The following is a 25402-nucleotide window of genomic DNA, read 5'->3' on the forward strand; positions in this document are numbered from 1 at the left end:
ATGATCAACCTGACAATATAAAATATATCATGAGAGAGTAACTAGTGGTAAATGGCTTGGGTTTCACTCAGTTGAAAGTAATGAATAGAATACACTATCTTTTTAGGAAACTTTTGCAGATAAGCAAACCATCCTTCTCTCAGAAGTCATGTAAAATCAGTGTTTTTGAGTTACATTCTATATATTCTCACATTGTTACATACTAATTGACATAAAATCAACAAGGCAACATACCCATTAGAATGTATTTATAGAAGTGTCAAAGTTAAGGTTTAAAAATACTACTTCAATCACTTCAAATTAAAAAGATGATGATGTCTGAAATGTTAAGTGAAAGCTAATGGTTCCAATTTAAAAGCATGGGTTTTTCCCAGATTATATAAGCAATGCAGGCTTATTTTGGAAAATACAGAATTTTAGGAAGAAAGAAAGAGAGAAAAGAAGAAAGGAAGGTAGGCAAGCAAATGTACACGTACCCTCCCCATAGGGCAGATTTCAAGTGGCCAAAAAATTCTGTACATGACCAAGACTCATGCCTTTCTGCCTACCAGTAAATCAGAGATTTTTTTGTTTTGTTTTGTTTGCTTTTGATTTTCTACAATTTTCTTCTCCTTTCTACTTTTTCTAGCTTTATAACATCCTCTTATATCATACATTTGTTTAATGTGAGGTCAAAAAGTTTTAAACAGAAAGATGAATGGTCTAAAGGTAAATTAGTGGATTTAGATTCAGGGTATGGGAATTCTAGACCTGGGTTGCTCCATAAAGGAGTCTTAAAGTCTACCTGGTCTCACAGGGCCTTCAATCGAATATTCAGATTCCTTGGAAGCCCTCCAGACCCTTATAAACTTCATCCAATTTCTTGAAATTTTAAAAAATTTTCTATATATCATTTATCACTACATGATATTTTCTTACTTGTTTGCTTATTGTTTATATCACCAAACTAGAATGTGGACTCCAGGAGATCAGGACCATTCATTATTCATCTTGTTCACTGCTACATACCTATAGCACCAACACCTGATATGGAGTAAGAAGTCAATAAAAGCCTTATATAACCCAAATATAAGGTAAGTTTTTTCCCCAAATTTTCTAGAAAAGAAAATAGCCATACATATATTTGAGTCCTTATACAGTCTCCCATGTTATGGACACTTTCATAAGCCATAAAATACTGCTTAGAACATTAGACAAAAAAGACCCAACTATTTTTTTTTCTAAAATTAATGCTAGTTTTCATGTTTACAAAGATAGTCTGTTAAAATCAGTATAAAAGAAGGCAAAGAAGGTTAACAATTTCAGTATTTATTCCTGGGTTTTGACATTATGTTTGCAAGGGTTGGAGACCATTATAAACAATGCTTTTAAAGATTACTTTAAAAAGCAATAAAGGTTATCACATTATGAAGTTTAGGAATATAAACCTAGAGGAAGAATAAAAATGAAATTGTACTAATGTGTGTGAACGGGAACCTTCAGTGTCCACATCACACACATAATCACATAGTGCTGTATCTCAAAACAACTGAGATATAAGTGATGCTGCTATGATAATTTAAAAATACTCTGGTGATGTCAAAGATGCATCTAAAGAGGTTGGGTATTTTTTAAGTGTGACTGAGGGAAAAAAACAATGTTTCTAAATTACTCTATTTAGATAAAATGTAATTTAAATATATGTGTGGCTAAAGTAATAAATTAAATTCTATAAGTAGACAAGTCATTGTTTCATCAACATCCTTTAAAGTTTATATTTTCCCAGTGGACAAAAGACTTCTCACTGGAATAAACAACAAGTCTATTTTAAAATACATCTTGGGCCTGGTGGCGCAGTGGTTGAGAGTCCGCCTGCCGATTCAGGGGACACGGGTTCATGCCCTGGTCCGGGAAGATCCCACATGCCGCAGAGCGGCTGGGCCCGTGAGCCATGGCTGCTGAGCCTGCGCGTCCGGAGCCTGTGCTCCACAATGGGAGAGGCCACAACAGTGAGAGGCCCACGTACAGCAAAAAAAAAAAAGGAAAAAAAAATTAAAAATTAAAAAAAAATTTTAAAGACAACATACAATACATTTCTCAACGGGATAATGCCAACTATAAGTCATGGTATTTGATAAATGTACACAGTATGTCCAACCATAAGTTTGAATGGAGGATAGAGCTGGGAGAGATGTAACTAATTGCTATCGATTTTAAAATTGGGAGGAGAGTGGTGAAGGAAAGGGGAGAATTATTAGCTGTTTTGTTTATTTAGTTCCCTGTGGCCAGAGGGATGTGGTCGCAACTTAGGGGAAATAGCGTATATGCTGTGAAATAGTACAAGGTCACTTATATAGACAGTAAATGCCAGAGGTTAATTTTGCAGAGCTGATTATGTAATTTCAGAATGTAGAAAACTTGCTCACAGACCTGGGCGAACGCATAACATCACAGTTCTTTTCAGAAGAGAAAGACTTTTTTTTTCTTTTTTTTTAAAGCAGCAGTGTCTCCATGGCAACCATAAAGGCAAATTTCGCTTTGTGTATATTACAGCAACACCAATAACAGCTGGAGCAGGTTGAACAAAAATGGCAGGGGAGCAGGAGCTGGGGGATCTGGAGAGAAGGTGAGTAAAGAAAATGACAGCTAAACTGGAAGCTGTGTGACTTTAGACTGCCTTGATTCATTAGAACTGCAGTTGAAGAAATCAGACTTTAAAACCTATTGTTTTCAAAGATATTTTCCCTCTATCCTGTTCAAATCAAAGGTGAGACAAACTATTATGCCATTTTTAGAGAAAAATAAATGACGTGAATTATGTATATTTTTAAAATCAGTGGGTATTGATAAATAAAAAAATATTTTTAAAAAATCAATGTGTCTGGCAAGAGTCACACAGAGAAAATGAAAACAGACAAAGATGTCCAGGCTCGGATAATGAATTAATGCAAAAGGAAAGCTGTACCGTTAAGGAATTTCTTTTCACATTTCAAAAAAAAACACTGTATGATGCACGTCTATATAGCAAAGAAATGAGGTATTACTGAATCACTTGTTGGTGGATTCTAACATTAAAAGCAGTGCACCAATGGAGGGCGGTAGCTTTATTTGCTGAATGAAACCTTACTTTTATATCTACTTTGTGGCTAAAAATATGTATAAAAATTTTAGTTCACTTTTTTTAGGTGTGTGGGAAAATAATTCTAATTAAGATAATAGGATTATCTATAATAATTTTTAAATACTTTTTAAATTTTGAGATCATTCAGGTTGGCAGTAGATGTAAAAACTAATAGAGATCCCATGTACCCTTTACTAGGTTTCCTCTAGTGATAACATCTTGCAAAAATATAATGCAGTTCACAAGCAGACACTGACCCTGACGTAAACCACAGATCTTATCCAGATTTTCCCTGGTTTTACTTATAGTTGTATTGGGGTATGTGTATACTTAGTTCCATGTAATTTTACTACCTGGTGTAGATTGTGTATCTACCACCACAGTAGTGACACAAAATAGCCCTCTCACCACAAGGATCCCTGGCATTGCCCTTTTAACCACATCTACTACCTTCCCACCCAGTTGCCCTATTCCGGACCAATAACAAACACTAATCTGCTCTCCGTAATTTTGCCATTTCAAACATGTTATATAACTAAAATCTGTGCCTAACCTTTTAAAAATGGCTTTCTCCACTCAGCATAAATTATTTGAGATCTATCCAAGTTGTTGTGTATATGAACAGTCCATTCCTTTTTATTGCTGAGTAGTATTCCATGGTATGGATATACCACAGTTTGTTTAACCATTCACCTGCTGGAAGACATCTGGGTTGTTTCCAGTTGGATGCTATTATAAATAAAGCCACAGTGAACACACGTATACAAGTTTTCATTTCTCTGGGCTAAATGCCCAAGAAGAGTGCAGTCGTCTGGCCATATGGTAATTGCACGTTTAATTTTACAAGAACTTGCCAAACTGTTTGCAAGAGTGTTTGCTATTCTACATTCTCAACAGCAAGGTACGCATGATCCTTTCCGACATAATTTTAACAAGCTAATTGTCTCATCAGAGCAATGGAATTAAGACTGTTTCCTGTTTTCCGAGTTTTTATTCTCAGTCCGCCTGGGTTCAAGTCCTGGCTCTGCCACTTGATAGCTACGTGATTTCAGATAAGTTATTCTTCCACTCAGCCTCAGTTTCTCCATCTGTAGAATGGTAATAATAATACACCTATCTCACAGGCATGCTATGAAGGTATAGTAATAATTATTATTGTTTGAGTTATTATTTATGGTGTAATTAATACAATTGTAAAGAGGTAAAAAGAGGTATATATGAGATTAATGAGAAACACCACCTATTTTATTATGCTACTTTTTACAATGTCTGTGTAAGGAAAATATTCTGAGAATGTCTCTAAGCTGTGATATGATGATGATTTTACACAGAAATCCTTTCAGACTCAAAATTTATTACATTGTTGACCCACAGTGAAATAGTGGCAAAATAACTATGTTTTGAAATGTAGGAAAGTAATAGAGCCAGTTCTTCAAATTATAAAGCACACTTTCATAAGCCTGAGGTATGGAGAAGTTCAATTTTATTGAAAGTTGATTGGATGGGAAATAAGATGGCTCTCGGGAGCAAATGGAAGCAATAAAAGATGGCAAGATGATGATGGTGCATTGGAAGACCGGTTCCTCCTGCCACCAGTTCCTACTTCTAAAGAGAGGCAAAAAGAATAAAGTGTTGACTTTTTAAAGCTTCTATCAAAAAAAATCATTTCAAAGGAAATGATAGTGAGTGCGAGTGTGTGTGTTTGCCAAAACAGAATACAATGCAAATAGCTATAATGTTTATGTCTTGCTATATAAATTTAATACAAATAATTTTATATTTACAAAAATCACCACCCCAATTAACTTTGAAAACGTTTCTACTTTCATCTTTTATTTGAATTTTAAAAATAAACTATTTTTAATTTCCACTTCAATTTGAAGTGTCCTCTGCTTCGGTGGGGGCGGGGGGGTTGTTATTGTTGTTTGCGGTTTTCCTTATTTTGGTTTGGCTTCCAAGAAAGTTAAGGTATTAATTCTCATATTAGAAGTATGAGAGCACCACTTTTAGAGGACAGCTAAACTCAATACAACAGGGATCGTGTGTGCTGAAACTTGGCTTACCCAGTTTTCCATTGGCGTGCTAGAGGATTTGAGAAAGTTATTACAGGATAGTTTTAACAGTCTATGAAATTGTGGCACCCATAAAGTGGTAAGCAGATTTTCAGTTTTCTTGTCTTTTTAATTGATCGTTCTACAGAATTTAGCTCCTCCTTGTCTCAATTTAAAGTTCACCAAACATACTTTGCTAGATATTTTTTTTCAATAGGCCATTTGTTGATTTTTTAAAATGTAAGATTACTTCTCTGATTTACTAAAATAACACTCATTTTCATATTAATTCTTTTTCCCAATAGGGTTTAAACAAACTATTTCTTATTATTTCTTTCTTATATTTCACTTACATGTTTTAATTAAGATGTTTTCAACTATAAGTAACAGAAAAATCATCTCTAGATGACTTATAAAAGGAGGTTCTTTATTATTCATATAACACAAAGTTCAAAGCAGGGCAGCCCCTGGTTGGTTATCATAGTGGCTCCACAATGTCATAAATGCCCATCTTCTCATTTGTTCACTTTATCATTTTTGATATGTGAACTCATTCCCCTCATGGTCACAAGATGACTGCAATAGTGCCAGGCATAACATTTTCAGAAACCAATGTCAAAAGCCAGAAAAGGAACATTTCTCTCGTGTTTTTTTTTTTTTTTTTATCCAGGATGAGAAACTTTTCTAGAAGACCTCTTCTCTGTCTCATTGGCCATAAATGGGTTACCATGAGCAAAACCAAACCAATCCCTTGGTCCCAGACAATGCTATCAAAATGACAAGCTTAGGTAATTATGAAAGAGGGATGGAGAACATCAGACTAGAGAAAAGCCGCCAAAAAAAAAAAAAAAAACCCTAAAAAACAAACAAATAAAAACCACTCATGTCTAACACATTATTAAGGGCTTGAAAGCCAAAAAAACTTGGGTGAGCTTTATGACTATATAAACTAAACCTCTGAGCTTTGGTGGGTTTTTTTTTTTTAAACCCACCGAATTGCCTTCTTTTTATCTTTTTTTTAACCCATCCAATTCCCTTCTTTGAAATGAATATATAACTAAGACACCTAGCTCATCAGAGAGATACAATATATGTTAATCTCCTCCTTTCCCTGCAAATGTGCAAAATAAAAATAAATTAACAGATAAGGCTAAATAATATGAATTTTAGAGCTTGAATAGCCTAGATTTTCTGATATTCCATTTCAAACTTGGCAAGGAACTCCTAACATGATTTTGAAGAATCTACAGCAATGACAATGCTTTAGTGTAAAGAATTTTAATTTTGTTATTTAAAATCACTTATAAAAGTTGCCCCATCTGTTTAAAAAAATGTAGGTGGATGCAGTATATATGCAGAACAAGAGATAGACAGTCTCTTAAACCCTGTAATTTTTGTCACCATTTATTCATTTTATTTACAACAGATTCACATAACGTTTATACAGTATGCTAGATATCATTCTAGATGCTGGGAGTTAAAACAAAAACGGAGAGGCAAAGTTCCCTGCCTTCTGCAAATCACCTTCAAATTCTTGCTTATACCAATGAGTATTGATTTAATTTAAAAGTTTCAAACTAATGCCTTATCCCTGAAACTCAACTGTTTCATTACACTCATTTTTCCTATGTACCAAATACCAAAATAAAACAAAATTCCAACTCTTTTAGTTGCCTTCCTCCAATTTATCACTAGATGGCGCCCAAAGAATCTATATCCTTACAATTGGGGAAAAAAGTACAACTATAACAGCAACTCTTCAATGTAAAACGGACAAGGTCTCTGCTGACTGTTTAGTTTCTATTTTATTTATCTGTTATTTGGGCAAAGATGCACAGATGTTTTTCCTTATCACTTGGCACTCACAGTAAATTTTAAAAATAGTCTTTTGAGGTCCACTACAATTTTGTAAAGCCCTTTCCTTCACAGTAAGTCATTTCTATTCCTTTATCTTATACAACAGTAATTATTTATTTTGCCCTTTTCTTATTGAGACATACACTGCTCTGCTTCTTTAGAAACACTTGGGTCATTCTATTCTCTCGAGAATTAGAGTTACCAAATGTCATTCCTGTATTCCCTGCCTAACACTCTGCCATGACTTTCTTCAAAGTATATCCTGGAAAATTCCCCACTGCACTTCTGCCTTCCAGCTATTTTGGAGTTTTTACAACATTTATAACTTTTTTAGGTGTTTATACCATGATAAAATCTAGGGAACCAAAATATGTATATTTGCTCTCATGAAAAATGATTATCATTTCCCAAGCCCTGTCTAGGGAAGGGAAGAAAAAAAAAACAACACACTGGAAAGAGAAATTAATTTGGCTGTGAATCAAATTCCAACCAAAGAATTATGAAACCTTTTTTTTTTCTCTCCTCTGTGTTCTCTACTAAAACTTGGGGAAACTCCTCTGTCCAAATAATTAGTCAAGGAGTAACTGATGATTTATTGAAATTATGTTTGTAGGTATAATTTTAAAACATGTGCATTGGTGTATGAATGCATATATATTTACACACACACACACACACACACACACACAAAATCTTTCTCTTTGTCACCTCCAGCCAGTGTCACAGTCACTCAACTATAGGACCAGAGCTCTTCATGGGACCTCACTTTACACACTTGAATCAGGGTCTTGGATCCATTTTCCTAACCGGTTGTTTTTCTTGCCTAAGGATTATGCCCTTAGCTGAAAGTTCACCATTTTCCTCTTGTATAAGGACCATAATTAAGGATGCTTTTCACAGACAAAATCTCCCTTGGACCCAGATGTTGTTCCTCCTGCTTCTTTTTTTTTTTTTTTAATAATTATTTATTTCATTTATTTTGGCTGTGCCAGGTCTTACTTGTGGCACGCGGGATCTTTATTGAGGCATGCGGGGTCTTTTTAGTTGCAGCATGTGGACTCTTAGTTGTGGCATGCATGCAGGATCTAGTTCCCTGACCAAGGATCGAACTCAGGCCCCCTGCATTGAGAGCGCAGAGTGTTACCCACTGGACCACAAGGGAAGTCCCCCTCCTGGTCCTTCTAAATTGCACAGTCTTGCATGCCTGAGGTGGAGGTAGAGTTTCATACCCATTTATTTTACAAACTCAATGTGCCCTACATTTTTGCTCTTTATTTATGTTATCCATAACATCTCCTGGAGACTGAGGAACTGGCTTGTACTCGGGTTTTGAAATTGTTCGTTTGGTTCCTTCATCTCCATTTATTGTAGAAGGTATGAGGTGACCAGGGAGGTGACGGCAATGTTCAATTAAGACACACCCTTTAGGTCCATCCACCCCACTACAAGTCTGTCATACAGAGTGAAGTAAGTCAGAAAGAGAAAAACAAATACCATATGCTAACACGTATATATGGAATTTAAGAAAAAAAATGTCATGAAGAACCTAGGGGTAAGACAGGAATAAAGACACAGACCTACTAGAGAATGGACTTGAGGATATGGGGAGCGGGAAGGGTAAACTGTGACAAAGTGAGAGAGAGAGGCATGGACATATATACACTACCAAAAGTAAAATAGATAGCTAGTGGGAAGCAGCCGCATAGCACAGGGAGATCAGCTCGGTGCTTTGTGACCACCTAGAGGGGTGGGCTAGGGAGGGTGGGAGGGAGGGAGATGCAAGAGGGAAGAGATATGGGAACATATGTATAACTGATTCACTTTGTTATAAAGCAGAAACTAACACACCATTGTAAAGCAATTATACTCCAATAAAGATGTTTAAAAAAAAAAAGAATGAATAACTAAAACAACACAAACCTAAAAAAAAAAACCCACACCCTTTAGAAATGGAGGTGTAAAGCTTTTCTATGGAGAAAACACAATGGATTCTGGCACCTTATGTCTTTTTCCCTAATCAATTAGAAGGAGGAAATGCCCCTGACTACAAATGGAAAATTTAGAATCAAACAATCAAGGGCCTGTTTTTATTCATAAAATTTAAAAGATTGTAGAAACTCCTAGTTGGAAGACACACAGAGTCATGTATAGATTGGTTATCAACCCTGGCTGTGCAAGAGGATCCCTAGGGAGTTATACATTTGGAGCTCCACCTCAAATTACTGACTCATAATTTCCAGAGGTGGGCCCAGGGATTTGTACTTTTCAAAGCAATCTTTTATTTAACTGCAGGCAATCTGACCCTAGTTCCTGGATTGGCATTCAAGAAAGGTAAGTCCGGACTCCTGACTTACTACCCCTGGCAAGTCTGCATCTTTGTTTTGCTCTCACAAAGCAAAGCATATGGCTATGGTGGCTAAGTGGTCCTCTGGTGCACAGGGAAGGAATGAGAAAATGTTCAGTGTCAAGCACTATGTTGGAAATGCTCGTGAGCACGGCTCCAGGAGCCAGACATCTTGTACTTATGATTCCTCCTCGGCCCCTTATTAACTGTGTGACCTTGGTCAAACAACTTAATTTTGTCTGTCTCAGTTTCCTTATCTGTAAAATGGAGATAATCGTAATAACCTCCTCACAGTTTTGTTATAAGGACTGAATAAGTGGATGCATGTAAAGCATTTAGCATAGTGCATGGCACTGAGTCCAGACAGTCCCTGAGTTAACAATGGTTCAGCTTACAATTTTTTGATTTAGATGGTGTGAAAGCGATATGCATTCAACAGAAACTGCTGAATTTTGAATTTTGATCTTTTCCCAGGCTAGTGATAACGCAGTATGATACTCTTGTGATGCTGGGCAGTGGCAGCAAGCTGTAGTTCCCAGTCAGCTCTGCGATCAAGAGGGTAAATAACTGATACACTTAAAACCATGCTGCATCCATACGACCATTTCATTTTTCATTCTCAGTACACTATTCAATAAATTACATGAGATTTCAACACTTCATTATAAAATAGACTTTGTGTTAGATGATTTTGCCCAAGTGTGGGCTAATGTAAGTGTTCTGAGCACATTTATGGTAGGCTAGGCTGAGCTTTGATGTTTGGTAAGTTAGTTGTATTAAATTCATTTTGACTTAATGATATGTTCAACTTACGATGGGTTTCTTGGGTCATAACCCCATTGTAAGTCAAGGAAGATCTGTATATGAGCAAAAAATGATATTCTTGTTGTGATTGTTATTTACTACTCAGGAAAAAACAAACTTGTGAAAAAGATATTATTATCCTAATTTAAGAAAAGAAAACTGAGGCTCATACAAATTAAATATCATGTCCAAGTTAAACAGAGCTGGAAAGTGTTAGAACTGAAATTCAAATCCAGACCTGATGACATCAAGCCCATACTCCTTACACCATAAGAAGCTACTTGAATACCTCAACTGATGGCTGAAACTACTACTTCCAAAGGCAAGAATTTTTTCATGGCATACTTCCGACAGATAATAGTAATAGTCTGAGGCTGATTTATAAAGCAACTGTTGAAAGACCATTTGTTGAATCCTTACAAATGCCAGTTGCTACATGTAGCACTTCAGATAACATTGTTGACTGATTTGATCATTATGACAACCCTGCAGGTTAGCTGTTATTTTCCCTATTTATCAGACAAGGAAATTGAGGCTCAGCATGGTTAAATATGTTGCCAAACTTATACAATTAGTATGTGGTGGAACAGGTATTTGAACCCCTGACTTTCCAACTCCATCATTTGTGTACTTAGCCACTTTCTTGAGCCTCCGTTCACTGCTTCTGGTTTTTCTTAAGATGCTAATGAATTAAACACTTAGTTCTCTAGGTCAAGTTAACGTTTTGGTTATTTGGAAAAAGAAATGAAGTCATTATTTCCTACGTTAAAATCTAAATTCCTTCAACACATCCAGACAGTGGACATGACCTCATTTTGAAGTCTTTTCGCCACCGAAGTCACTCCTCTCTGAATATGCAATTGACGTATTGGTCACTCAAACTGTGATGTGCTGAACTGTACCAGAGAGAGAGAGAGAGGGGACACCAAGCAGAGTCGGAGGCCCACTCCGACTTCCGCCCACAGGCAATAAGTGCTTCTAAATAGGTCCACACAGATGATTTATTGTCATATTAGTATTGTAGCCTGTTTTCTGTTTTAAAAGATAACATTATAAAGGAGGCTTTTTTAAAATTTGTTTTTCAATTATTTCTACCTTTGTGGTTTAAAGATAGCCTGGGGTAAACCAAAAAATTAATATTTGAAATTTTTGTGCTAATTTCTTCACAAGCAATTTTTGGTTCACACTTAGGTTTCAGACCAAAATGTATAATCTTTTAAAAGAGGGGATACATTTTCCATCCAGATGGGATATTGTTAATCAAAGACTATTTGGGTATATTGGTAGTTATGTGATGGATCAGAAACCTGTTCTCACTCTTACTTGATATCCACCTGTACAGAGAAATGATGCAATATCCAACTAATATGAATCCTACCATTTCAGGTTTAATTTTGAGCTCCCTTTACTTCTTGAGGATAAATAAGCTTAATGTCCACATTTCATGGTTTTTTGCTTCTACAGGGTAAGTGGTTGCTGCCCAGAGTTTCCCTGAGACCATGTGAATTCTCTTAATTAAAAATGTTTGTGTTTTAGATTATGGAAAAAAAAAAACTCTTTAATAGGCATAATAATGTAGTCTTCCTTTTAAAAGTTTTAGCTTCTTTAATTTTAAATCATATGGAGTTGACTCAAGTCTCTAGAAATTGTCACATTATTAATGATGAAGAAATACTTCATAGCTGAAAACAAATGCGGTCATCTTTGGAAACTGATGAGATGTTTGAAGAAAAAAAAAAAAAGACACTGGTATGGATCTAGAAATCATTCAGATTCTTTCTCATGGTCCTATTCCAAGATGACCAGAGGGTTGGATGCAGGGAACCAATCTGTCCTGGTTACTTTTTCATGAGAATTTCCACTGATCAGTGAGAAAAATGTGTCCAGTAATATGAGCAATGAAAAACAACATAGTTAGTGGAACTGTTGTTTAGTCTCCATGCCTTATCTTGACCAGCTTCAAAATATCATTGCATAATAAACTCTAAATTACTCATACAAAATCTCCACAATTTCTAGAACTTGCTTGGGAATTAAGGATTAGTAGCCCAGATTCTGACATTGATCTTTCTGTTTCTTGGACATTTAAATTTAAAGTTTGTTTTAGATTTGTTTAAAAAGTATTTTTGTAGTAGAAACTCTAGGTACTTTGGTCATTTCCTAACCTACTGGTGAACTTTTGAGTTACCACCTCCATATCCAGTCCTTCAAATTTTCTCTCCAGCAGCACCCAGATATTCCTTTAAGGAATTCAATCGATTTCTAACTTGTACCTCTGACCCAACTCACCCCCATTATCAGAGTGGTTATTTCCGGAAAAACACATGTGACTCAACAAGAGCCAGTGAGAGAATGAATCCTATGGCTTGGGTGGGGACCACAGGATACTCTAAAGCAAAGAGAGATGAGGTCCTAAGGGAGAGCCAATAGCTTCTGGGAGGCGCCATGTGGCCTAAACCAACACTTCAAACCAACACCAAAACCAACACTTCAGGAAAGAGAAACAGAAATTGGAAAAATGCTGATATGTGTTAAGGCTTTGGACCAAGCTTGACTCCTCAGTTATGTGATCCATTAAATTTATTTTGTTATTTAAATCCCCTTTAATCACATTTTCAACAGCTTGTAGATAAATTTTCTGAGCCTCAGTCTTTTTGGTCGTTGTTCTTCTTTTTAATCAGTAAAGGGATGTTAATATTACCCACCTCATCAGGTATTTGTGATGATTGAATCAGATAACATCCGTAAAGCAGGTCGTATGTGCTGAGTATTCAGGAACTATTTAATCCTGCTTCCTTTCTTTTCCTCTCAACTCACAAACTTCTGGGTACTGATGTGTCAGATCACTGAATGATCCATCGACCCAGGGTGTTTTCAGAGAAGGGAGTAGTGTGGGATAAGGAGTGAAGTCATTACCAAGGCCACAGTTCCCAGTGCCTCTCCTTAGACCTGACCCTACCCTACTGTCTTTCCCAGGTAGCATTAGCGGTCAGCCAGGTTGATGTATGTCTGGTAGAAAAACACTGACAGCTCCTCAAGGTAAGTGGTAAAACAAGTAGCTAGACAAACTGGATTTTTCTAAGAAGGACATCACAGAGGGGCAACATTTAAACACCAATGGATATTCTGTTTTCCTGGGATATCAAACTTACTCAAGACAATACATTTCTAATGCAGATATTTAAAGATGGCTCTTAAAATTTTAGGAAGCTAGTGATTAAAAAGATGCCCAGTCTAAGCTATGTCAAATAATTACACTTAACTGTGAGGTAATTTTTTCATTCATTACACAATTTTGGAACAGGAAGAGATGAGCTCATTCAAATTCTTGTTTGATAAGAGGAGAGACAGAGGCCTAGAGTGGCGAATAGTGAGGTGACTTGCCCAAGCCCTGCAACCAGCTGAAAGCAGAGCCAGGTCTGCCAATGCCCAGTTAATGCTCTTTAAATAGATTGTGCTCCGCAACCCCCCGGCCTCTGCTTAGCAGACTCCACTTCACTTTCCCTTACAAACCAAGTGTCTGGCAGACACATAGACACCCGTCGGGTCTAACAAGCATAGCCAGTTTTCCCGAAGGTGGCACAATTGCCATCTGCGAGTCAGCATTGAGTCTCACGGACACATTTCCCTGCTGTCGCGCATGGACCAAGCAACTCACGTAGCAGGGCACGTCTGATGTCTCATACAGGGTTGGTTTCACAACCTCGGCACCACTCACATTTTGGCTGGATAATTCTTTGTTTAAGCAGCAGAGGGTGAAGTAGGGAGAAGCGAGGGCGCGTTGTAGGATGTTTAGCAGCATCCTTCTAACCTGCTAGATGCCAGTAGCATCGTTCCAGTTTCAAAAGCTAAAAATGTCTCCAGATATTGTCAAATGTCCCAGGCAAGGGGATGCAAAATCAATCCACTGACAGCCACTGCTATAGAGATGAGCCTTTTTGCACTGGGCTGTCCTGAAAATATTTTCCCTCGCAGTGCAGTTCTCAATGCAGGGAGGGGAAAGATTGGACATAAGATGTGATGTATGCTTGGGATTTGGAGTATCTCTTTTCAGGCAAATCAAAAAATTGTCAGTTCTACAGAACAGACTCTAATTCTTTACCTAATAGGTATTTAGGGTTGAGAGTGAAGACCAAACCTAAAAGGGTCCGATACCTTGTTATTATCACAAGAATAAGAAATTATACATTAAATAAGAAAAAAAAAACTGGGAAGATAACTCCTATAATACAAGGGGATAACCAAAGGGAGTCTATGGAAAATAAGGGATTGAAAACTCACACATACTAGGTCCCCTTCAAATTTCTGGGCTTTCCTCTTTCTTGGATGTCCTTACAGAAGGAGCATACAATGTTTTCTCTCCTGACAACGTCTGCCAAGCTCCTCAGCGCCATGGGTGCGGAACTCTTAAGGCGGAAGCTGGATGAAATGACAGAAGAGAAAAAGGATAACAGTGAGATGTAGAAATATGGAAAAAAAGAAACATGAGAGGAAGCAGAAGAAAAAAAAATAAAAATGAAAAGGGAGTAGGTATAAAGAAAAACTTGCCAGAGAATTCTAGCCCCAGTCCTAAACAAAATGTATTTTTTTAAATTAGACTTTCTCAGCATGGATTCTTTTGGGGGGAACTAATGTAAAATATTTCTCTTTCAGAAAGTCTTGCATCAAAACAGCAATTGTGTTGCTGTCATTTAGAATACTTAGCTATGTCAAATTCACATTATTAAATCTGATAGAACAAGAAATAATACCAAATACTGTATCAATCCTATATAATCAGTCCTTCTGAATATCATAATATGCTGCTGCTATTCCAAGCTGTCCTTGGAGATAGCTGCAGCCCAGCGATATACAAAAGGTTTCCCTTCAGCCTTTGTAATTGTCTAGGACAACACATTCTTACATTTTTAATCATCTAAAGCTTTTCAGATACACCAGCCTGCGCCTTCAATAGGACAATAAATGAGAAACAAGATTTCTAAGAGCCTTATGTTTCTTTCTTCTTGTGGTTGATAACATGCTGTTTCTGCCTTGTACTGGATACAGATGTGGAGCAGATAGCATAAATAGGGGAAAATAAGAAGGATATTCATGCGAGGGCCAGATTCATCTGAGAGTGAAAATAATTTCCTCAAACCAGGAAGCCTCTTTCTTAAAAAAAAAAGAAAAGAAAAGAAAAAAGAGGGTATCCGTTCATTTTAAGTGCTGAGATAAGACAATTTAGAATGATTTTCACCTTGGCACAAAAATCTTCAGCAGAAACAGCACTCTTAGAAGAGAACTGAACGGCAATTCTTAGTAGGGACAGAAAGGAGTAGAGGTACATACAAAAACATGTAACCCTTCCAACCCCCAAAATTCTCTAGAATTATAAATCGGATTATGAATATGCCCCCCCATTGGGGGAGATACAGCATTAGTGATGTCACGTTACTTTAAAAGAAAGCTCTTGGTTCAGCTTTTCTACATAAATAATGAAGTAAATACATTTCCCACAAGTAAAGAAGTATCTCAGTGGTCCCCAAACCCGACTGGCAACTACAGTCAGTTTGATCCTTCCCTATACATCCTGACTCAACAGTTCTGGGGTGGGGTATGGAACTCTACTTCTCACAACCTCCTTAGATTATTCTGATGCTGTCAGGCTCAGAACCCGCAGGAGGATTCAAGTTAAGGGAACATTTTTAAAATACCCTTGTATTTTTTAGCACTATTGAATATATTAAAAATGTCTCCATTTCCAAATATGTCACTCAATTTCATTCACTGCAAGGCCTTATGTGCCATTGACCTTTAGAGGTCATACAGCATTTTGTTGAGCTGATGAAAAATGTTGACCTCTACTCCAGAAAAACACACATGCCTAGAAAGGTAAAAAATGTACACGCAATTTTAGGGTGTCTATAGATTGCTTAAATCCATCTAGGGAGAAGAACGCCTGTGTGAATGTTTGCACTTGTGGTTTCTGAGAGTTAATAGTTCAGTAACTCCCCCTCAAGTTATAGCACTTAATGAGAGCCTGTGTGTTTCTTGAAAGAAAGATGCTACACTTAAGGGACCAGGTTTAAGAAACAATGAGGAAAGCCACAGGCAGTAATGCACATACTACAAGAGCCTCTTAAGTGGTCCCTCTGCCTCCAGTCTTTTCCCCTCCAATCCATTCTCCACAACTCAGCCAGAGGAATAGTTCCAAAGTAAGCTTGACTATAAGCTGCCCATGTATAAAACACCTCAAGGTCATCCTTCTGCCTTAGGGTACCACCCTAGGTTACTTGCTGTAGTAGTGAAGGGTGAGGTACCACCTTCAATTCTTTTCATTGCCTTGCCCTTCAGCATCACTAGATGCTTGCTATTTATTTATTTATAAATGTTTTATTTTTTTAAACATCTTTATTGGAGTATAATTGCTGTACAGTGTTGTGTCAGTTTCTGCTGTATAACAAAGTGAATCAGCTATATGCATACGTATATCCACATATCCCCTCCCTCCTGCGTCTCTCTCCCACCCTCCCTATCCCACCCCCCTAGGTGGTTGAAAAGCACCAAGCTGATCTCCCTGTGCCATGCAGCTGCTTCCCACTAGCTATCTATTTTACATTTGGTAGTGCATATACGTCCATGCCACTCTCTCATCTTTATTCCTGTCCTGTCCCTAGGTTTTTCAGAACCTTTTTTTTTCCTTTAGATTCCATATATGTGTGTTAGCATACGGTATTTGTTTTTCTCTTTCTGACTTACTTCACTCTGTATGACAGACTGTAGGTCCATCCACCTCACTACGAATAACTCAATTTTGTTTCTTTTTATGGCTGAGTAATATTCCATTGTATATATGTGTCACATCTTTTTTATCCACTCATCTCTGTTGACGGACACTTAGATTGCTTCCATGTCCTGGTTATTGTAAATAGAGCTGCAATGAACATTGTGGTACATGACTCTTTTTGAATTATGGTTTTCTCAGGGTATATGCCCAGTAGTGGGATTGCTGGGTCATATGGTAGTTCTCTTTTTAGTTTTTTAAGGAACCTCCATACTCTTCTCCATAGTGGCTGTATCAATGTACATTCCCACCAACAGTGCAGGAGGGTTCCCTTTTCTCTACACCCTCTCCAGCATTTATTGTTTGTAGATTTTTTTGATGATGGCCATTCTGACTGGTGTGAGGCGATACATTATTGTAGTTTTGATTTGCATTTCTCTAATGATTAGTGATGTTGAGCATCCTTTCCTGTGTTTGTTGGCAATCTATATCTTCTTTGAAGAAATATCTATTTAGGTCTTCTTCCCATTTTTGGATTGGGTTGTTTTTTCGATATTGAGCTGCATGAGCTGCTTGTAAATTTCAGAGATTAATCCTTTGTCAGTTGCTTCATTTCCAAATATTTTCTCCCATTCTGAGGGTTGTTTTCTCTCTTGTTTATGGTTTCCTTTGCTGTGCAAAAGCTTTTAAGTTTCATTAGGTCCCATTTGTTTATGTTTATTTCCATTTCTCTAGGAGGTGGGTCAAAAAGGATTTTGCTATGATTTATGTCATAGAATGTCCTGCCTATGCTTTCTTCTAAGAGTTTTATAGTGTCTGACCTTATATTTAGGTCTTTAATCCATTTTGAGTTTATTTTACTGTATGGCATTAGGAAGTGTTCTAATTTCATTCTTTTACATGTAGCTGTACAGTTTTCCCAGCACCACTTATTGAAGAGCCTGTCTTTACTCCATTGCATATTCTTGCCTCTTTTATCAAAAATAAGGTGACCATATGTGCATGGGTTTATTTCCGGGCTTTCTATCCTGTTCCATTGATCTATATTTCTGTTTTTGTGCCAGTACCATACTGTCTTGATTACTGTAGCTTTGCAGTATAGTCTGAAGTCAGGAAGTCTGATTCCTCCAGCTCTGTTTTTCGTTCTCAAGATTGCTTTGGCTATTCGGGGTCTTTTGTGTTTCCATACAAATTGTGAAATTTTTTGTTCTAGTTCTGTGAAAAATGCCATTGGTAGTTTGATAGGGATTGCACTGAAACTGTAGATTGCTTTGGGTAGTATAGTCACTTTCATAATGTTGCTTCTTCCAATCCAAGAACATGGTATACCTCTCCATCTATTTGTATCATCTTTAATTTCTTTCATCAGTGTCTTATAGTTTTCTGCATACAGGTCTTTTGTCTCCTTAGTAGGGTTTTTCCTAAGTATTCTATTATTTTTGTTGCAACGGTAAATGGGAGTGTTTCATTAATTTCTCCTTCAGGTTTTTCATCATTAGTGTATAGGAATGCCAGAGATTTCTATGCATTAATTTTGTATCCTGCTACTTTACCAAATTCATTGATTAGGTCTAGTAGTTTTCTGGTAGCATCTTTAGGAATCTCTAGGTATAGATCATGTCATATGCAAACAGTGACAGCTTTACTTCTTCTTTTCTGATTTGGATTCCTTTTATTTCTTTTTCTTCTCTGATTGCTGTGGCTAAAACTTCCAAAACTATGTTGAATAATAGTGGTGAGAGTTGACAACCTTATCTTGTTCCTGATCTTAGAGGAAATGGTTTCAGTTTTTCACCTTGAGAACGATGTTGGCTGTCATATATGGCCTTTATTATGTTGAGGTAAGTTCCCTCTATGCCTACTTTCTGGAGGGTTTTTATCATAAATGGGTGTTGAATTTTGTCAAAAGCTTTTTCTACATCTACTGAGATGATCATATGGTTTTTCTCCTTCAATTCATTAATATGGTTTATCACATTGATTGATTAGCATATATTGAAGAATCCTTGCATTCCTGGGATAAACCCCACTTGATCATGGTGTATCAACCTTTTTAATGTGCCATTGGATTCTGTTTGCTAGTATTTTGTTGAGGATTTTTGCATCTATGTTCATCAGAGCATCATTAGAGGCTTTTAAAAATACTGATGCATTGGATACCACCCCTCAACCAGTTACTTTAAAATCTCTGAGGGAAAAGATGAGAAAATCAAAGGGGGTGGGGGTTCTAGCATTAAAAAAGAGAAGGGAAGCGGATGAATGAGGAGGGGAGGAAAGCAACTCCTGAAGAGATTCAATTGTACAATGAGTCAGGACTGAACTGCTCCCAGCCCAGGACCCACCATGCTACATCTGGCCTCTAGGCTTTCTATGTGTTCTTCCTTCTGCTTACAACAGTTTTCTCTTTGTTTCTTTACTAAGCTAACCCTACCCTTCCTTATTTCTGAAATCAAAATTCCCGGGGCTGGATTTCTTTTCCCTAATATGTGCCGTCAGTGGCTCATCTCTATCTGACTACATCATAAGCAGTTTAAAAGTAGTAGGGAGGTTTGGTGTTTTGTTTTGTTTTTATTTGTTTCCAGTTCTAGAACCAGAGCCTAGTACTAAATCTAACACACAACATAGCCACTTATAAGTATTTGATGAATAAGAAAAAATTCAGGATCCACATATTAGTATATTCAGATTACACCACAGTTTAATGGTTCTTTACTTGGAAGGGCATGTGATACCTCAACATGGATACTTGATGGTGTAGAAGAGAATTTTTCTGTTTGCTCTGATCTCTCTTAGAAGATAGTAGCCAGAAAGGGAGATTAAACATATCTCAGTTTGTTGTTCAAGCTCTTCCTTTTTAAAATTATCCTTCTAAGACTTCTTCCTGGCATCTAAAGGAAGCTGGAAGTACTGTAGTTTATCATCCAATAAATATTAGTTATTTAAGTGACTGAATGAGTGAACAAGTTTCAGTTTGTGAAACTTGGGTCTACAGGCCTATAGCTTATGAACCTGCAATGTGTGAAAAGCATATCTCTCAAGTACATTTGGTCTGAAGTTTCTCTACAAAGACAACTTGATACTTGTTATGGTAGGTAATTTTGTAATAACAGTATCACTTTGGACATTTTTCTTAGAATAGACAATAGAGAACGTTTTTTGAGCACTCTCTATATGTCACTTACTTTTCCAAGGACTTCAGATATATTAACTGATTCTTTTTTTTTTAAATGAAGTATAGTTGGTTTATAAAATTGTGTTAGTTTCAGGTGTACAGCATAGTGGGTTTTTTTTTCTTTTTCAGGTTATAATCCATTATAGGTTATTACAAGATACTGGGTAAAATTCCCTGTGCTATACAACTCATTAATTTTTTACAACTTAAAAAGAAGCTTCCATTATGATCTCCATTTCACAGGTAAGGAAACTTAAGCACAAAGAGGTTGTTTAACTTCCCTAGAATTATATAGCTATTAAATAGAAGAGTCAGAAGTCAAATTCTAGCATCCTGGCTCCAGAGCCCATGTTTTTGGCCACTTCACTATACTACCATTTAAAAGACAGCAGCAAGACTACAACACTGTTTATTTTATGAAATGTGTATTCCATCAGAATCCATACCTGCAATTGGATTTCAAATTTTTAGGGAGGAAACTAAACTTTTCTCCTCTGTGGCCTGGCTAAATAGAGGGCTGGCTAAGTTTTTTTCTAGAGAGAATTTATCAATATGCATCTTTTCATAGGCTTTAAAATCTATAATAAAACCCCATGTTTCTATGGCCTTATTCTTCTTAGGTCAGGGAATACTTTTTGTCATTCATTACAAAATGTTTCTCTTCCTTCCCAAATAGAGAGACAGCAAGAAAAAGAAGTTAAAAAAAAAAAAGAAATAGGGGCTTCCCTGGTGGCGCAGTGGTTGAGAGTCCGCCTGCCGATGCAGGGGACACGGGTTCGTGCCCGGTCCTGGAGGATCCCACATGCCACGCAGCGGCTGGGCCCGTGAGCCATGGCCGCTGAACCTGCGTGTCCGGAGCCTATGCTCCACAACAGGAGAGGCCCCAACAGTGAGAGGCCCGCGTACCGCAAAAAAAAAAAAAAAAAAAAAAAAAAAAAAAAAAAGAAATAAAGATAAGAATGGAATGTATAAAAATTGGAGAACAGAGATCTAAAACATAATGCCCCCCCTAATTTTTTAAACTATAATTTTAATGTTATAATATTTTTGAGACCCTATGTACCAGTTAATGTGCTAGGTGCTGGTAATCTGTGAACACGCCTGATCAGGTCACTTGCTAATTAATAAGTAAAGATATCACAGAGATAATTTCAGATAGTGATAAGTGCTATGAAGAAAATAAAACAAGGTGTTTTGGTAGCGAGTGAGTAGATGGTGGGGTTATTTTCATTAATAAGAAGTGACCCCCAAAAATGTAGGATGTAAAATTAATCATTTGGAGCTGAGATTAGTTAAGGGTTTTGGTTACAAAAGAAAGCATATTTCACTCTCTGAGTTGTCTTTAAGTTTTACCTGAAACTAAATTTCCATCAAACTTTAAAATTCTCTTTTTGGCTTTTCATATTTTGTACCTGTAATACAAAAATGTCAATCAGTCTATTTTTTTCCCTTCCAAATGATGTCAGACCTGCAATTTGGGGAAATTTTATCTCTGTGATGTTTTCTATCAGTCGGTGAATTTTTCATGGAAATGTTTTTGAATAGTGGTATTCCCAACCTCATCAATTTAACTGAAAGACTAAGAATAATTAATTGGAAGTAAAATAAGAGAATGGGTATTTTTGTGTAGATATTGTTTAATTTTACTTATAAGTCTGAACTAGTTCTTGAATATCACTATCATCCTATCGGAAAATAAAAAATGAAGATGAAACTAGTGATGTTTTAATAACTCACAAATTTACAGCTTGTATGATTAAAATATGGAAGAGTAAATTTGCACATTTCCATAGTTCAATTAAAAGTTTTTAACTATTACAGAGTTTAAACTTGAAAAACTGAAAATAAGTTCACTGTGATTTTTCTTATCTTCAGTTGTTTTCTATCGCTATTTCCTCCAACTATGTTTCAAATCAAAACTACACCTTGGTTAAACATTTGACACTTGAGTCACTCCTTAAAATAGAATTTCTTTCCTGGGTTGTCTATTATTCATTCTGAACGGGATTAGGCATTTCGGCTACATACAAACCCAAAGGTTTCACGTTGGTCCCTTTTGAAAGATGTAGTATTATACACACTCCCTGTCTTTAAAATAATAATGGCCAAAACAGAAACAACAGCCTTCACCATGCCATATCAGGAATTGTTCTCTACGGTTCAGTAATTACAGTATGTATTTTGTGAGACAGCCCTTGAAAACGGCTCAGAATGCTTCCATTTTTCCTTTGGACTGCAATATATTGTTGGTAATAAAATCTATGAGTTCTGCCAAATACAAAATTGCAAATTGAGACTGTACAGGGACTGCCAATCCAATCTGTCACTGTTTATAGTTACCATCGTTAGTTTTAGGCTACAACTAAGGCTGAGACTCTATATTAGGCTTCTGACAGGCTGAATACATATTTGCTTGGTAATTACACTGAAGGATGTATAGCACTCATGTGGTATTTTTACTGAATGTGTATTGCTGATAAATAGAGATGACTGAAATTGTGTAACATGTGACATACCAAAGGTCTACATAACAGCACCTTTACAAGGTTTCTCTTTTGGAGATTAACTAGTATTACTTACTGAGAATTCAAGGTTGTAAAGTATAAAAACAAAAATTAACATTTATCCAGTAATTTGCAATTTAGAGTGTTTTCCTTCCCACCTAATTATTGGACTCTCACATTAATACTTTGAGATAGGCACAAAGAATTCAGTGCCCAGTCAGGAAGACAGAAAAGCCATGACTTGGATCCAAGAACATGGACTTCAAGTTAGAATGTGCCGAGGCCAAGGTGTTTACCTCAGTGTTCAAAGTTCAGAAGTGTATATTACCTTAACGCCTTTCTAGAAGTGAAAATCAGTAAAGTTAAGTCTAGAGACCAATGCTGACCTAAAACAAATAGATTGTCAGTTATTATCCAGCAAAACTGGGTTCATGTGGGATCAGCAAAGAATTATATTTCAGGGTCTGCAATAATGGTGAGCCACGTGCAAGTCCTTGCAAGTCAAGGGGAGAACTCTTTTCATAGAGAGGAAGAGGAAGTTGGGAGGGCTGTAGTAAACAAAGAGGCCATGGGTTTTCATTGGCTAAGTCCTTGCCAGGAAAGAGGAGACTTTCTTCTTCCAATTGAGCTCTGCTATTGCTACGTAAGAGCTCCCCCTTCTGGTCATTCCACTCTATTTATCTGAGATTTCTATTCATTAATTTTCTACACCAATGCGTTATATGCTGGCAAGGAGCTCTGAATAGTAGGTTTTAAAGTTTGGCTTATCATCTATTTTAAAAAGAAAGAAAAAGAGAGAGGGGGAATGGAAGGAGGGGAGAAAGAGAGAGGGAGCGAGGGAGGAGAGAGGGAGAAAGGAAGAAAGAAAGAACACTTTATTGCCTGTGTAACATAAAATTGTTCCACACACTGAGCATTTCGCGTTCTAAAGGGCATGATCTTATTTTCAAGACTTCTAGTGAGTTCTCAGTACGGTTTCTAACCCCTCCCTGACTCTAAACTCTCTGTGCTCCAGTTTTTCCACCTATAAAACTATACATGCACACATACACACACACATGCAATACACTTCAATATTATTATAAGGATCAGCTGAGACAAGCCATTAAAAGGGGGACCTCTTTCCGTCTTTTTGTTTTCCTTTATGATGTGTGCATTTTAAGACTATCCAAACTGAAATATATCTGTGCACTGTTTCAGTAACAGGGACCTGATTACAGAATTACACTGAATTAGGAAAAACAGATTTTGACACTGCTCTGCCCAAAACCACTGTCCTCCTGCGGCATGTCTCCCAGACCAGCAAGAGTTCTCTACATCAGGGGCCAACTGGATGAATGCCAAATACTCTACAGGGTAATCCTGCCCCAGCTTTTCTGTTTTAAATAGGACCTATAAGTGACTGTGAATTAAAAATTACTATTCAGAGGGCCTAAGTATAGTTTCTGTTTTTATAATAGGTAAATCAAATTCCACATCAAAGCTTAGCTAGGTTGGTTGTTTTCAGAGTATGATGATTAAGGGACTACGTATGTTATGATCTGAATTCCTTGAGTAAATGGTAATAGCTTTGGATAAGGCAACAATATTCATTATCTTGAAAACTTTTCTGTTACTAATCTGCTCAATATTAGTTGGTCTGTTCATATTGACTTCCGCATTCTGTAGTTAATTTAACCTGAAAACAGAGTAACATTTGCAGTTACAAAAATAATAATTTAGCTAACATTCTGTGTGCTTGCTAAGTGTCCTCAGCAATTCACATGAATTAACTCATTTATTCTCACAACCATCCTGTTACACCTTCTTACAGGCAATAAAACTTAGGTTTAGAGCAATTAAGTAACTGTCCCAAAGCCTTACTTCTATATGTGACTTTCTGGAATTAATTTAGCATTAAAAATATAAAGTTGTTACCTCTGTATATTTTTTTGTCAAGAAAACAGTTACCATTCTGATTCTTAACCAAAATTAAAGATAATAATTTTGTTCACAAATTGTTTATAAAGTCATAGTAGTGGATTAATCCTTTTAGAGCCTTTCTTATGGCTCCGTTTACACAATTGTGTTTAAATATGTAGATAATCAAATCCACCGTATTGGGAAGGGGCCTCTAGGGCACCAGAACCTTTATATGAAATGAACTAGTAAGTTAAAGTTGGTGAAGAGATATAAAAAAATTTCAGTAGTAATAAGAGTGTTGCTCCTGTTCTCTCTTTCCTGGTTTTACCTTATTCTTTCTTTGTAAGAAAAAGAGCAGTCTTGTAATATGTAAACTGACTTTACTTTAGAGAAGAGGCCTTTCATTACCCTAGGGAGTTGGTGTTAATATGCATTCAAGGGCTTCCCTGGTGGCGCAGTGGATAAGAATCTGCCTGCCAAGCAGGGACGTGGGTTCGATCCCTGGTCCGGGAAGACCCCACATGCTGCAGAGCAACTAAGCACGTGCGCCACAACTACTGAGCCCGCGCTCTAGAACCCGTGAGCCACAACTATTGAAGCCCACGCGCCTAGAGCCCATTCTCCTCCACAAGAGAAGCCACTGCAATGAGAAGCCCGCTCACCGCAACGAAGAGTAGCCCCCGCTCGCCACAACTAGAGGAAGCCCACGTGCAGCAACAAAGACCCAACACAGCCAAAAGTAAATAAATAAAATAAAAAATAAAAAAATATGCATTTAATAGTTTACAATGAATTGTGTTTTGAACTACTGCTTTTATTTTTCCAAAGAGGGTATCCAAGGATTGTTTGTCCATATCCACTTTGCCAAGAGGACAAAACCATACCCACAGCATTCATTCAATGCA

At 36.9% G+C, this 25402-nt stretch overlaps 1 long non-coding RNA gene across 1 annotated transcript in view; it reads right to left on the minus strand.

The window, feature by feature from the left end:
- Positions 1–25402, minus strand: part of LOC132424311 (uncharacterized) — a 233791-nt gene that overhangs the window by 201373 nt on the left and 7016 nt on the right. The window contains exon 2 of the long non-coding RNA XR_009519196.1: positions 14438–14575. This is a non-coding gene — a long non-coding RNA (uncharacterized lncRNA). The remainder of the gene's footprint in view (positions 1–14437; positions 14576–25402) is intronic.

This window comes from Delphinus delphis, chromosome 4 (assembly GCF_949987515.2).
Source record: "Delphinus delphis chromosome 4, mDelDel1.2, whole genome shotgun sequence".
In the NCBI taxonomy this organism is placed as follows: domain Eukaryota; kingdom Metazoa; phylum Chordata; class Mammalia; order Artiodactyla; family Delphinidae; genus Delphinus; species Delphinus delphis.